Below are 15,496 nucleotides of genomic sequence, written 5' to 3'. Positions count from 1 at the left end.
CTGGCTCCCTGATTCTGCATGCCAACAGCAGCATCACAGCTGACAAGGTGTCACTTTGCAGAGGCTTAGCAATTCCTGGAGCCACTCCTTGCCCTTCTTGTCAGTTTTCTTTTACACTTAGTTACAGCTCATCATATGCGCATAGTTTCATAGTTGATGGGGTCGGAAGGGACCTGCAGAGATCATCAAGTCCGACCCCTGCCGTGGGAGGAAAGAATGCTGGGGTCAAATGGCCCCGGCAAGGTGTCTATCTAGCCTCCTTTTGAAGACCCCCAGGGTAGGAGCGAGCACCACTTCCCTTGGAAGTTGGTTCTAGATCCTAGATGCCCTGACTGTGAAGTAGTGCCTCTTGATATGTAGCCTGAATCTACTCTTCAGTCAACTTATGGCTGTTATTCCTTGTTACTCCTGGTAGTGCTTGGGGGAACAGGGACTCTCCCGTTGCCTGCTGGTCCCCCTTAGCCACTTTATAGATGGCCACCAGATCCCCTCTCAGCCTTCTCTTGTGGAGGCTGAAACAGGTTCAGGTCTCATAGCCTCTCCTTGTAGGGCCTGCCCTGCTACCCCCGATCATGTGAGTGGCCCTTCTCTGGACCCTCTCCATGTTGTCCACATCCCTCCTGAAGTGCGGCACCCAGAACTGGACACAGTATTCCAACTGCGGCCTGACCAGTGCTGCATAGAGGGGGAGGATCACCTCCTTGGACCTGCTTGTGATGCATCTGTGGATGCATGACAAGGTGCAGTTAGCCTTCCTGACTGCATCCCCACATTGGCAGCCCATGTTCATCTTGGAGTCTATAATGACTCCAAGATCCTTTTCTGCCTCTGTGCTGATGAGAAGGGAGTTCCCCAGCCTGTAGGTATGCTGCTGGTTCTTTCTCCCTAGGTGCAGTACCTTGCACTTGTCGGTATTGAATCCCATCCTATTCTCATCACCCCCACCCCTGTAACCTGTCCAGATTCAATTGCAGCCTGTCCCTCCCTTCTAGCATGCCCACTTCTCCCCACATCTTAGTGTCATCCACAAATTTGAACAGGGTGCTTTTCACCCCCTTGTCCAAGTCGCTGATGAAGATGTTGAACAGTGCGGGTCTGAGGACTGAGCCCTGGGGGACCCCACTGCCCACATTCCTCCAGGTCGAAAATGACCTGTCCACCACCACTCTCTGGGTGCAGCCCTCCAACCAATTGGCAACCCATCCGACTGTGTAGGCATCGACACCACAATCTCCTAATTTTTTAACGAGAATAGGGTGAGAGACAGTGTTGAAGGCCTTCCTAAAGTCCAGAAAGACTACATCTACCTGCGTCCAAGGATTTTGTGACCTGGTCGTAGAAGGCCACCAGGTTGGTCTGACAGGACCTGCTCTAATGAACCCATGTTGGTTACCCCTAAGCGTACACTCTCCTGCTTGCCCCTCGCAGATGTGCACCTGGATAATTTTCTCAAAGAGCTTCCCCAGGACCAAGGTAAGACTAACAAGCCTGTAATTTCCTGGGTCCTCCTTCCTCCCTTTTTTGAAAATGGGGACCACATTGGCCCTTTTCCAGTCCTCTGGCACCTTGCCAGAGCACCACGAGTGCTTGTGAAGCTGTGCCAGGGGTCCCGCAATGACCTCTGCTAATTCCCTCAGCACTCTGGGGTGGAAATCATAAGGACCTGCTGATTTGAACATGTCCAGTCCCTCCAGAAGTTCCCTGACTAGGTCCTCACTGACCCTGGGCCTGGCTGTGCCTCCCCTGGGACCATCGGGGATCCAAGTGGTGGGGATGACCTAGTCTCTGTTCAGAAAAATGGAGGCAAAGAAATTGTTAAATAGGTTAGCTTTGTCATCTGGTGAGACCACCAGATTTCCAAGTATGTCCTGCAGAGGCCCCACATTACCCGGAACTGCCCAAAGATGTGGTCCCTGGCATGAGGAGCTTATACTATAAGCAGTTCTCTGCAGGTGCTCCTATGATCGTTGTCGAAGGGAAATCATTTCTGGCTCAAGCCTGCAAATACTACTAATCACTGTTGGGCAGGCCCATTGGATTAGGTTGGAGAGAACAGCAGCACTGGGCATTCAGGGCAGAGACGGGAAGTCAGGAGCAGGAGACAGACCCAAATCATTCTGTAGAAACTAGGAGGAGGTGCCGGGCTCTACACAGGGGACCAGGATGCCAGGTGGATCTTGCAGAACCAGGACATCCAGGTAACTTTACTTGTGAACATTCCCATCTCATACCAGGATTCAGCTGGACTTGGGCTCCCTGTGGCAGCTGACTCCATACTCACAAAACATTTGCTCTTCAGCACTCAAAGGCTCAGTGTAGCACTATTGTGGAGCTCCTGGGACACCTGAATGGGTTGGGCTTTGAAGGTCCTCTCAAGCCATGGCCACTTCACAGTGTTTTGTCACTCTGACAAATTGCACTTGTTTTAGCTTAAGTTTTCATGCTGAGTTTTAGCTTGGTTTGTTTGAAGTGCTGAGAAAACGTGTGCAGCTGCTCAAGGGCAAGGAAGTATTTGAAAGGAAAATTATGTTGTTCACACATTCGGCAGGTAGTTTCAGATGCTCGTCTGGTCCTTGAAAACTCCCCACATTATTTGGATTTAAGCCCTCACAGCTGCTACCCTCCCCATGGGATCCACGTGTGTCAGGATGTGAGAGTCAGAGTGGGTTAGAACAGCGAAGGCAGGGGGTTGGGGCAGGATTTGGGCTGATTGACCACAGAGCGCATCAGTGAGCCTGCATGAATTCCAAGTGGTGCTTGGTTATGGACCACTCATGTTGGCCATGGGTAAGACCCACTGACCTGCCTGATCAAAAGAATGAGGCAGTGGGAGGCCCCATGGGAGAAGTAGCAGCTGCAGCTGCAGCTGCAGTGAATGAAACATCCTTATTTTGACTCACACCTTCAGCTGCCAAACTGGGACCTGATCCTGCCACCACTGAAAGCTGAGGAGGGGCTTTGAGAGGCGTCCTAAGTATTGTCATGCAGAAGTACAAGTCTGTGAGGGTTTCACCTGTGCTTTCAGGTGGGTCCAGGTCTGTCCACAGAGCAGCAAGCCCAGTGCAGTGAAAGGCACTTTGGTTTCAGTGAAGGAGGAATTTGGCCATTGGTGATGGTTATAGTGAGCAGAGGTGAGATGAGCATCACCCCAGCAAGCTGGCTATAGCACAGGGTCCCTCACGGGGGAGCTCATGCTGCACAGTCTGCGGAGAGCAGAGTGTAGCAGGCCAGTGTATTTCACTGCTGTAGCCTGCCCCCATGTCTTGGCAGGGGGTCCTGTCACTAAATTGCCTACTCCCCAGCTCAGGGAGCCACAGGCACTTTCCTGAGGGCTCAGTGAGGTTTTTGTGGGGATGTGGGAGATTCAGAGTCAGGATCGTATCAGGAAAGCAGAAGTGACGAGTCTGTTCTCAGATCATGGGGGACCAGCGGAAGCTGGGACATTTACAGTATCCCTGAGCCTCCTTGGCAGCTCTGACCCTAAGCCTGACAATTCCTCCCTTGGAGACATACTGCTGGAAGTCCTCTGGTCTATAACTGTCAGGAGACTTCCCTTCAAAGGGGTTTCTCTTTGGAGGAAGAGGCACCCCAAAGGCTATTAGAGCCCCATGAATGGTCTGAGGAGACGTATGCTTTTACTTCCTGCTGGCAGTAGGGGAATGAGATTCAATGTGTTAAATTACGGGTGTGAAACTTGTCTGGCCCTGTGGAGACCAGTGCACAGGCTGTAGAACAGTGCAGGGCTGGCCCCATGGGCTGAAATGGGCTCATGGACCTCCCACCCCTGCATGCCAGATCCAATACCTGCAGCACTTGCTCCAGCTGGTTTGGGACTGCACTACAGATAGGTTAGGATGTGAGCCTCATGTGGCACCCGCTTCAGCTGGTTTGGGGTGGATGCTGCATGCAGCACAGGTCCCAGACTGCATCCCCTCCATACTGAATCCACCATCTACTGTGGCCAGTCCGAGACTGTGCCACATACATGTGGCTCACATCTTGAACTGGCCAGAGCAGATGGGGTGGATGCTGGATCTGGTATGAGGAGAGGGGGGAGGGTTCTGGACTGGCCCCTCATGGGACTAGGACGGGGGGCTGGATGATGTGCCTTTACAGGCTGGATCTAGCCCACGGGCTGTATCTTTGATCCCTGTGCTAAATGGCACTTACTATAGTAACCTCTCTGGGGCAGGGGTATTTGTCTGGTCTGGTATTTCACCTGTTCAGCCCTCACCATAAACATGTCCTGCTCCATCATGGGAATGCCCTTCCTGCAGAAATAGAAATCCTTAGGCTGAATAATGCCAAGGCAAAGCCTATCCCAGGGGAAACAGCTCTGCTGAAGATAACAGAGGAAAAGCAGGCTGTGCTTTAACAAGCCACTGCACCATCAAAGGTGCCCAGCACAGCTTTTGGCTATGTGCAGACAGCATCTATCCCAGCAGGGAGTAGGAGGGTCTATAGGCTCAAGTCTACTTCCCTCACTCTCGCTGAAGAGCAGCCTGCTCGGGCAGAAGCAGGGGAGTTGGAAATGGGAAGGGTCTATGAGTTTTTCTAGTCCATCCTTGCCCCACAGGATACACACAAATGTTTTCTATGGTCCAGTTTTGTTACTCCTAATCAGAGCCTGTTGCTCCCAGCACTTGGATCCTCTCTTGACTTGTGCTCGGGCTCCAGCCTTGGGCAGCTTTGCCAAGCCCTGTGTTTTTAGTTCTGTTCTCCCCTCCTGTTCTGTGCCGGTCATCTCAGGTGCTTCTCTTTGGACTCGTTCCAGTTCGTCTCTCTGGTTCATCTGTCCAGTTCACCCAGAAGACAGCACCATGTTCCAGGCAGTCTCAGTAGGGCCTAATTCAGCTGTTTTGTTTTACTGATGAGTATCCTGATTCTGGTCTAGTTTGCCTTGCTGTGTGGGATCAGTAAGGTCAAGGGATAGGTATGGCCGTTCAGTTCTAGTGCGGAGTCAGCCATCTGTTAGCAGGCCAGAGCAGTAGGCAGCCAACCAGAGCAGAAGGATTTAATGCAGCTGACCAGAGTGAGATGTGCATTGTCACTTTGGTGCCGTTGAGGAAGCACTGAGCTTGCTTTATTGTCATGGCATTTTCCCTAATTAAGAGCACATTGGGGCACACACCCCACAGAAATGACAGCCCCAAAAGGGGAAGTCCCAGGGCAGATAAAGGCACAAAGAGAGAGGACAAATTATTTAGAGGACCAAGTGATGCAAACACACACATGCAGTTACATGCACTGACTGCTACCCTAGTCACCCCCTCTCACCAGTAATGCTAGTGCCAAGATGCAGTACCCTTGCGTGTGACTAGTAACATGCCTCCTTTGTGGATGACACAAGGGAAAAAGACATGCATTATGAATGGGACTAGAACAGAAACAGGTTTGCAGGGGGAAACGTGGCACTGAGAGCTGAGGAAAATTAGCAATCAGGCAGGGAGGAGATTTTAGCCAGACTTCTAGGTTGGTAGGTCAGAAGAGATCATCTTGTCTGATACCCTGTATTCCACAGGCCATGGGACTTTCCTCAATTAAGTCCTGTTTCAACTGGCAAATAGTCTTTTGAGAAAAATCCAATCTAGATTTAAAACCTATCAGGGGTGGAGCCCAGACTAAAGTCATCCCCTGCAGCCCCAAGTAAAGTCTTCCTCTAATTACCCTCACAGGTAATAATTTGTGTGAATTTGCCTAAGTGTGGCTTTCAGTTATTGGATCTAATTATGTCTGTGTCTGAGAGACTGAAGAGCTCATTATCTAAGTGTTGTTCTCCAGACTATGATCAAGACACCGTTACCCCCCACTTTGATGAGCTGAATAACACAAGCACCTGAAGTCTGTGACTTCAAGGCACATTTCCAATCTAATGGGTGTTCAGTGAAAACCATGAAATGCTGGTACCCTCTGGTGTGGCCAAAACAAGTGATAAAAAGACTTGACATAAACATTGGGGGCGGTACAGAGAAGCAATAGGACTGTGAGACCAGGCTTGATAGGGAGTTTTGTAAAGATACCCACATACTGTTGACAGTAGGCACCTATGTACCTTCACCCCTTACAAACTTCTCCCATTAAAATAAGCCAGACGGAAATTGTAGCTACAATGAGAATGAGCAAATGGATTTGCTGATGTGGTCTGATTCTGCTGCCCTCTCTCACCTATGCAATAGCATCTCCCTTCCACACCACTGCTGTCATCTCCATTCTTCCAACTTGACCCACCTTTCTGGAGGTTGATAGTTTCTCATTATTTTTAGTACAAATGAAGAAGAAATCTGAAATGCTAGAAAGCGCATCGGCACGGCTGATAAACCTGAAAATGCCAAACCAAGTCAATGGAGCCATATATAAGAGCTAACCTGAATATGGGAGAAACAGGCCTAGGATTGTTTGTCTTTGCTAGAATATCCCTAATCTGTTTTTCAGGAACAGACTTTATTGAAACCCTTTTCTACGGGCCTGTAGTCTTTGCAATTCATTGTTCCCCCATCAGGAGAGGTGCTCAGATTCTGAGCTGATGTGTATTAATATGAGAGCCAGGATGAAAAGCTCAAAGAGGGACTTAAGCATTCTCTGATCCAACTGAATCCAGAGCCTTGGTCAGATTTTGAGAAAATCCCGAATTGCTTCCAGGCATTGTAGCTTGCATTTCTCTTTCTAAATGGGCTGATTCCAAAACCCACATTTGGGGGGAAAATTTGGTTCCTCACTTTGCAGCTCAAGTTATTTAGGCTTTTGTTAGAATTAGTTTCCCTTCAGAATGCATGAGAGCAGTCTCATTGCAGCACAATTATTTTGTTGAAAGATGCACACTTTTTATTCCCTCATTTCCGATCCATTTGGAAAAAGCTAGTACAGTTTGTAGTTTGATTGGTCAGTGCTGATACAATTGTTCCCTGGCCTCATTTTGAAATATACCTTCGTCTTTTGTACACAGAGTGGCTGTCAAAGCCCCGCTTCAGAGATAATCACCCAGCAGTCATAAAGTGCTAGCAAAAACAACTGAATACAATTGAACAGATATGCAAAAAAGCACCTACTAGAAAAGATAATTGTGAGTAAAAATGATCAGCAGATTCAAATTATGCTTATTGTGACTCAAAAACCTTACCCCCTGCCTGAAGATAGATCCAGCACTCCTCTAAAATTCATAAAGCCATGCCTAAAGCCATCTTTATTTTAATGCACCATCCAGCTTTGAGCTGTGGATTCACACAGTCTTTCAGCAACAATATTTTTGTAAAGATGAGCAGAGTCTGAACAACATGTCCTCAGCATGAGTTTTCTTAACATCGGGTAAACACATCATAGATTCATAGATTGTCGGGGGCTGGAAGGGAGCTCGCAGCTCCCACTCTAGGCAGGAAGACAACTGAGGTCAAGTGACCCCAGCGAGGTGACTGTCCAGTCTCCTCTTAAAAACTGCTAGGGTAGGTGACTGCTCCACCTCTGGCGGGAGTTTATTCCAGTCTGGACATCCTGACTGTGAAGGAGTTTTTCCTGGTATTAAGCCTGAAGCTGCCTTCCAGGAGTTTATATCCATTGGTCCTGATCTTCCCCAGGGGTACCCTAGTGAACAGTTGTTCACCAAGCTCCTGATACACTCCTGATATAGCAGTAAGCTGCTATCAAGTCCCCTGTTAGCCTTCTCTTCTTTAGGCTAAAGAGGCCCAGGTCTCTCAGCCTTTCCTCGTATGGCTTGCCTTGCAAGTCCCTGATCATATGGGTGGCTCTTCTCTGGACCCTCTCAAGCTTTTCCACATCCTTGTTGAAGTGCAGCACCCAGAACTGGACGCAGCTGTGGTCTCACCAGTGCAGAGTACAGCGGGAATATCACTTCCTTAGTTTTACACGAGATGTATCAGTTGACGCATGCCAGCCTGTTGTTTGCCCTGCTGACTGCCGCATCGCACTGATGGCTCATATTCATGTGTTGTTCGATCTTTACCCCTAGGTTTCTTTCGGCTGTGGTGCAAGTCAAGCTGTCACCACTCAGCCTGTATGTATGTTGAGGGTTGTTTGCCCCCAGATGGAGCACCTTACACTTGGAAGTGTTAAACTTCATCTGGTTCTGGTCTGCCCAACTCTCGAGCCTGTCCAGGTCTGTCGGTATCTGCAACCTATCTTCAGGCACGACCACACTGCCCAATAACTTGGCGTCATCCGCGAACTTGGCCAGTGAGCTTTTCGCTCCCCCATCCAAATCATTGATAAAGATGTTGAAAAGCACCGGTCCAAGCACAGACCCCTGAGGGATACCACTGGCTACTTCTTGCCAGGACGGCACAGATCCGTCCATGAGAACTCTTTCAGTCCTACCCCACAGCGAGTTTCCCAGCCACTGAACCACTGAGGTAAACATCAGGTAAATACATCTTCCACAAATTCACAGAAGTTTAGTGCTGGAAGGCACCTCATGAGATCATCGGGTCCAGCCCCCCTGCTCTGGGCAGGAAAGACTGCTGGGGTCAAATAACCCCAGCAAGGTGTGTGTTCAGTCTCCTTTTGAAGATCTCCAGGGTAGGTGCCTATACCACCCCCCTGGGAGTCTATTCCAGAGTCTGGTCACACAAACCGTGAAGTTTTTCCTTATATCCAGTCTGAAACCTTCTAGGAGTTTATGACTCTTGCTCCTGGTTTTCCCCTGGGGCGCTTTGGTGAATAATTGTTTGCCTAGCCCCTGATGCTCTCCCCTGATATATTTGTAAGGGCCACCAAATCCCCCTGAAGTCTTCTCTTTTCTAGGCTGAACAATCCCATATCTGTCAGGCTAGCCTCATATGGCTTGCTCTTCAGACCTCTTCTCTGGACACTCTTAAGCTTTTCCACATCCTTCTCGAAGTGTGGCACCCAAAACTGGATGCAGAACTCCAGCTGCAGCCTCACCAATGCTGAGTAGAGCAGGAGAATAGCTTCCTTAGTTTTGCTTGTGATGCATTGGTTGATGCATGCCAGCATATTGTTTGCTCTGCTAACTGTAGAATCACACTGGTAGTGCATATTCATTTTATGGTCAGTTATGACCCCTAGGTCATTTTCAGATGTGGTGCTAGCTAGTGTAGTGCCACCAAGCCTGTAAGTTTGTTAAGGATTTTTCCTCTCCAAAGGGAGCACTACACTTCTCAGTGTTGAACCAGCCAGGTCCTATTTCAGCACTTCTTTTGAAAGTGTAGTCAAACCCTTCATCTGGAGGGAAGGGGCATAGGGCTTATGTATTCTGGACCAGAGCCACAGGTGGTCCAAGCTGGGAGAGCTCCACTGAAGTCATATGTCTGGTTTTATATATTTTTATTAAAAAGAAGGCCTTTTCCAATGCTACTACCCTTTTCAAATCAAATGCTTGACTGATCAGTCCAAAAATAGTCATTTCAAAAACTTCCTCTTCAAGGCAGTAACAGGAAAATCAAGATTTGGCAAGTAAAATGCATTGAGAACATGGATATTGTGGGCACAAATAGAAGTTGCTTTATTAACAATGGTGCAACACAGCTTTTATTTATGGTCCCTGCAAGGCAAATCTGCTCTGCTCTTGCAATCTCATACTAATGCCAGCTTTGAAAATACTAGGTTTTAGATCTGTCTTTGCTAGTTAAGATATCAAAGCAACTCTAAAGGTAACTTCACTGACTGTGGTCAGTCACACCAAGGATAAATATATCCCACTCAGCTCACTGAGTTGTGTAGGTTATCTCCACCTGTCCTGTAGATTTTTGAGCAAACAGAAGGAAAGATCAGTCCTACCCAGCTATCCTGGCTCATTGCATCAGTGGTACCTCTTCTGAAAGGTTCTTCCACCGGTGTAGCTCATCAAGCCCATACTCATCTGCTTACCAATTCATTGATATGAGAACCTGACTGGATTCTTGATCAAACTACACCCAGTCCCAAGAAACATCAGAGCAAGCAAGCAAGCACCATGTCAACACCTCCACAAAATACCCCTCTCCCAAGGAATTGTAAAGATAAAAATGGAGCAGAGCCCCTAATCTGCTACATCCCCTTGGGCTTGAGATGCAAAAATCTTGTCATAAATTGGGCTGAGATTGATCTCACAGGTGGAACCTTTTCTTGGGCTACTTGTCAGCTCTCTGGTAATGGTGTGTGTGTGTGACGTGTCCATATCACAAGCAATTTATTGGTTTACAAAATGATGTATTACATGCGCCGTGGCTCCAGGTTTGCAGTAATTTAGGCTGGTATTGATTGAGGAGAGACTGGGACATATTCCACTGGCTTCTTAATTTCAGTCTGATTTGGCTGCAATTTGCAGTTGAGAACCAAGTTTAATGAGATGAACACAAACCAAGCAGTGATGCCTCCTGCCCAGTGGGAGCCAAGCGTACCCACTTTGAAAGCCGCGTGCAAATGACTTAGAAAGTAAAGCAGAGAAAACAAGATGGGTTGGTAACCAATAAAGTGGGTCTGTGACATATTTGTGATGGGCATCACCTGAATGCACATTTGCTGTCTGCCCTACCCCCGCAACATAGTAATGATTAACTAGATCATCTCAATACCTGGGAAGTTATGGGAGCACATCCTAAGCTCATTTGCAAGCACCTGGAGGAGGGAAGGCTGATCTCAAGCAGCCAGCATGGATGCATGAAAAACAAATCGTCAAAGAAACCTGATCTTCTTGGACAAAGTGACTACTCGGGTGGATGAAGGAGATGCTGTGGATATAGTGTATCTGGACTTCAGCAAGGCTTTTGACAAGGTCCCAGACAGCCTTCTCATAACAAATTGGAGGAATTTGGGTCAGATGAAACTACCACAGGGTGGATAGATAACTGGCTCAATATCTACAAGCAAAGGGTCATTATTAACAGTTCCACATCAGGATGGCAGGAGATTTTGAGTGCAGTCCCAGCATAGGTGGCGGAAGAGAGGGCTGAATGGGGATTAGACCCCCAAATGCAGGACAGCGGCTGCAGTAGGAGTGGGGAAGGGCGTGCAGGCAGCGATGAGGAAGGTACTGGGGCTGGGGCTGGGGCTGAGGCAGGCCCTGCACCCAGGCACAGACCTGAGCCGTGAGCAGCTTGTCTGGGGGGGCATGGCTTCTGCTGCTACGCGCACCCTGGGAGGCACTGGGGACTTGTGCCCCGGATCTGCATGGGGTATGCTGCCACTGCAGGCTGAGGCTGGGGCTGTGTCAGGCTCTTCCCAGTGGGAGGTGGCAGGGCTGGGCTGTGCTGTGCTTGGGGTGGGAAGAGGCAGCACTGGGTGGAGGGCTACAGGGGGGGCTGCAGCCACCCCAAAATTTGCTGTAGCCCCCCCAACTCCCACTCCCAGTACTGCTGCCACCCACCCCAAACACAGCGTGGCCCAACCTCCTGCCAAGAAGAGCTCAGCGCAGCCCCAAGCCCAGCCTTCAGCGGTTGCCTTCCTCACCTCGCGCAGATCCTGGGCACACGCCCCACCTGCTTCCTGGGATGTGTGCAGCTGTGGGAGCCGCCACCCTCTCCCCATGCCGGGCACCCCCGGATGAACCACTTGTGGCTCCCTCCTGCGCCCCACCCTGGCTGTGCAGGGCCTACCCCAGTCCCAGCCCCACTCCCTTTCTCCCCTCCCTCCACCCCACAACACTTCCACTTCCCCTGCCCCTTCCCCCACAGATTTGTCTGCTGGGGGCAGGGCACATGCACACCAAAATGATTTTTTCTCCCTCTGCCTGTGAGTCCCACAGGGTCTGTCCTGTGGGCTGGGTACTGTTCAATGTGTTTCTTAACGCTTTGGATGCTGGCATAGAAAGCGTCTTGAGCAAGTTTGCAGGTGACACAAAACTAAGAAGGCTTGCAATCACATTGGAGGATGTGAGCACAATTCAGAAAGATCTCAACAAATTGGAAAGTTGGGCTGGAGCTAACAGGGTGAAGTTCAATGTGGACAAATGCAAAATGCCACAAGTTGGGAGGAATAATAAAAAACACAAACATAAAATGAGGGATCCCTGGTTGGATGGCAGCACTATGAGAAAGAATTTGGGAGTCTTGGTAGACCACAGACACAATATGAGTCTGCAAGATGATGCAGTCGCACAAATGGTGGATGCAGTTTTGGGATGCATCAATAGAAGCGTTAGGTGCAAGAGACACAGGAGGTGATAATGCTTCACTATTCAGTACTGGTTAGGCCTCATTTGAAATACTGTGTGAAGTTCTGGGATTCACATTTAAAATGGATGTGGAGAAGTTAGAGAGGGTCCTGAAGCAGGCAGCAAAGATGATAAAAGGCTTGGAAGGCAAGTCATACAAGGCAGGCACGTTCAGCTTGCAGAAAAGGTGCTTAAGAGGGGACATGATAGCAGCCTTCAAATACTTGAAGGACTGCCATAAAGAAAAGGGAAAGCACCTTTTCTTTCTTGCTCCAGAGATGAGGACATGGACCAATGTCTTGAAGTTGCAGCAAAGTAAATTTGGATTGGATATCCAGAAAAAAACTTCTTCACTGTTAGAAGCGAGGCAGTGGAACAGACTGCCTAGAGAAGGTGTAGACTCTATTACTAGAGGTGTTCAAGAAGAGGTTAGACAGCCATTGGTTGGGGATGATCTTGGCATAGCTAGGCCTATGTTCTGCTATGGGTATTTCCCAGGTTTCTGAGCCTTGCTGGTTGCCCCCACCTCACCTTTCTGCTACATGTATCAGGGTGTTTTTAAGCCTCCCTCAGAGGCATTGGGTGTTGGCTACAGCCAAGGCTGAAGATTTGACTGGGGTGTGCCAATGCTCCTGCTGGGAGCAAAGCCAGAGAGGGTTTTGCCCCTCCACTCAGGATCAGATGGATCACCATGCTTGGGGTTAGGAAGGAATTTTTTTCCCATGGCCAGATTGCTATGAACTGTGGGGGTTTTGCATTTCTCTGTAGCAGGGGGCATGGCCCTTTACTCGGGACCTCTTGAGCATATATTGACAACATTTCATAGAAGCAGGATGTCAACTGCCATGTTTCCTCTGCTTTACCTGTGGCAGGTTAGGGTGTTAGGTCTGTGTTGTGTCAGGGTTGGGGGTAGACTTATGTAGAGTTAGATTAGGTATTGTACAGGATGGTTTGGATAGGAATGGTCCTGCCTTGAACAGGAGGTTGGATGAGATGACCTCGGGAGGTCTCTTCCAGCCCTACTTCTCTGTGTTTCTCTGATCCCCCCAGACAGTTCTTCCAGGGGGTTCTTGAGGCAGGGGCAGACTAGCTGGAGAGCACACTATTTCAACACATCTCCCAAAGAGGCTATACTTAGAAGTGAAGGGGCTGCTTTGGGGTATTTGGCTATAGAAGAGAGCTGCCTGCCCTTCTGTACCAGGAGCTCTGCTCCCTGCCCTCTCTTCAAGAGCAGATGCCTTTGCCCAGAACCATTTTCCTATGGCTTTGGAGCAATCCCTGCAATCCTCCTCTTGGCTGAACAGGCTCCCCATCCGAGCAATGCCAGTTATTTGTGCTAATGTCCTCGTCTCTGGTGAACAATATTGCTGCTCTGTTTAATGAGCGACGGTTATTGCAGTCTTGTCTGGAACAGGCACTGCACTATTCTGGTGTGCTCTGGCTTTAATTAAAACTGCCAATAACTTCCGAGGTCCTTGCTTCCTGGGTTGAAGCGAAGCAAGGCGATGTGCAGGCAGCTGGATTTCATTTCAGAACCCGTTAGTGACGGAGAGGAGTCCCTGCAGCTGGGGGCTGGGCTTCCTGCATGGATTTCTCTGCACTTCTGTGTGCTCAGGGTGGGAGTGATTCTCTGCAGGAGCCTCATGCCATCTGCTTTGCCCTAGAGCCACCAGTTTGCTTTGGTTCTTCTTTGAGACTGAATTTTGCCTGTCATGAAGTAATCAAAGACAGAGGCTTTCCAAAGTGGAGCAGCCCTGGGGCCAGCATGACTGAGGCACACCAGTTTCTGTAGTCAGGAAAGCACAAAGGAGTGGTGTGGTCAGCACCATGTCTGACTGCCTTTTATGCCTCACCACACCTGTCCAGGTTCCCATTTATGGTCTGGTCTTCAGCATGAGTCCATGGCAGGGCTTAAGAAAATGCCTCCAGAGCCCCAGTGCGACACTAACCGCTCTGCTACCACGCTCCCCTGTCTCTGAGAACTGAGGGGCAAGAAGCTCATTTGACTATCAATGAACAAATGGCCCTTTAGCATGAAGTACTGCACTTTGAGCTTCTCAATGATTTCCCACCTAAGGAGGAAGCATGAGTCACCAGGAGAAAGGAAACCCTGGCATGAGCTCTTGTGTGGTCTCAGGAGCTCTAGCCAACTTGATCGGCAGGCCTGAAGGTCAGCCAGTGCACCTTGCTGGAGCAAAAAGCCGCCTCTCCCTTTATCTGTGAAAGCCTGCTCATTTCTGTGAAGAGCCTCACAAGTGCAATATTACAGAACTGAAATGAACAAGCGTTTGGAGATCAGAAAAGCTTTCGTACCGGCAAATGCTTTGAGACACTAATTGGCTCAGCCACCTCCGTTCCTCCTTTCTCTCTGCCAGCATCTGGCTAAGAAGTGCTATAAAGCGCATGCTTTCAAGATTCACACAAGATCAGGCTCATCTATTTTTATCCAACACCTGACTGTTGGCATAAGCCAGGTAATAGATCTTTTTTACTTGCACCTTTCCCTGCGACCTCCACAATCAATACAAGAGCTCAGTGGAGGGGATCTCTGAGCTGTTGCTGACATTTAGTGCAGCTGTCAGTAAGATATTCATGAAATTTGTGCCTCTAAGTGACCCCCAGTGGCTGTGCCCTCTCTCTTAAGCCTCCTGCTTTGTGAGAGAGCCTGTAGCTTAGAAAGCAGTAGGTAGGCAGTGATGCATGATCCAAGAGAGATCCAGCAGGAGGGTCACAGATAATAGGGCCTGGAGGGATATGGTTGCCTGTGATGGTATCTCCATGGGTGGTCCAGGCGATCAGCTACCCTAAGGCACAGAAAGAGACAAAAAACTTCTTCCAGGTGTTGCAGTGTGGCCACGCTGTGCTGCCACGTGGAAGGAAATCTGTGATTCAAATTCTACCCTTCATTTTTTGGAACAAGGCCCAGGGACTGCGTGGGAACAAGCCTTCTGTGAATCAAGCCAACCATCTTAGCTGACTCACTGGCAGTACTGACCTGTGCCAGCGAGCATGTTCCAAGCCTTTCTTATCTGGAGAAACGTCCCGTTCCATTTCTGCTCTGGGAGCTGCGATTTGTAGCTCTCCTGCCTTGTAGAAATGTTGAGGGGCAGTGGATGAGCCATGTTGCTGCGCATACCCTTCCCCAGGAATCTGTGCCTGTAAAGGCGCCATTGCAGGATCCTCCATCCTCCTGCCCAGAGTGACTGGCTTTCTGCGGCAATATCAGTTGAGCACTTGTGCACCACGAAGGTGTGAGGCAACCATCCTTTCCTTGGCATGGGAGGTCTGCAGGATGGGCAGTACCTGGGGCTCAAGTTAGTCCCAGCTGGCAAAGGACTCATGTCTGGGCCCTTCCCTGGCAAACTGCACCGGTTTCCCCAAAAAATTTGTTCATCC

This window comes from Crocodylus porosus, unplaced genomic scaffold, assembly GCF_001723895.1.
Source record: "Crocodylus porosus isolate Cpor-Errol unplaced genomic scaffold, CroPor_comp1, whole genome shotgun sequence".
NCBI classification, from domain to species: domain Eukaryota; kingdom Metazoa; phylum Chordata; order Crocodylia; family Crocodylidae; genus Crocodylus; species Crocodylus porosus.
The sequence above is the reverse complement of the archived record's forward strand: the minus strand, read 5'-3'. Positions refer to the sequence as shown.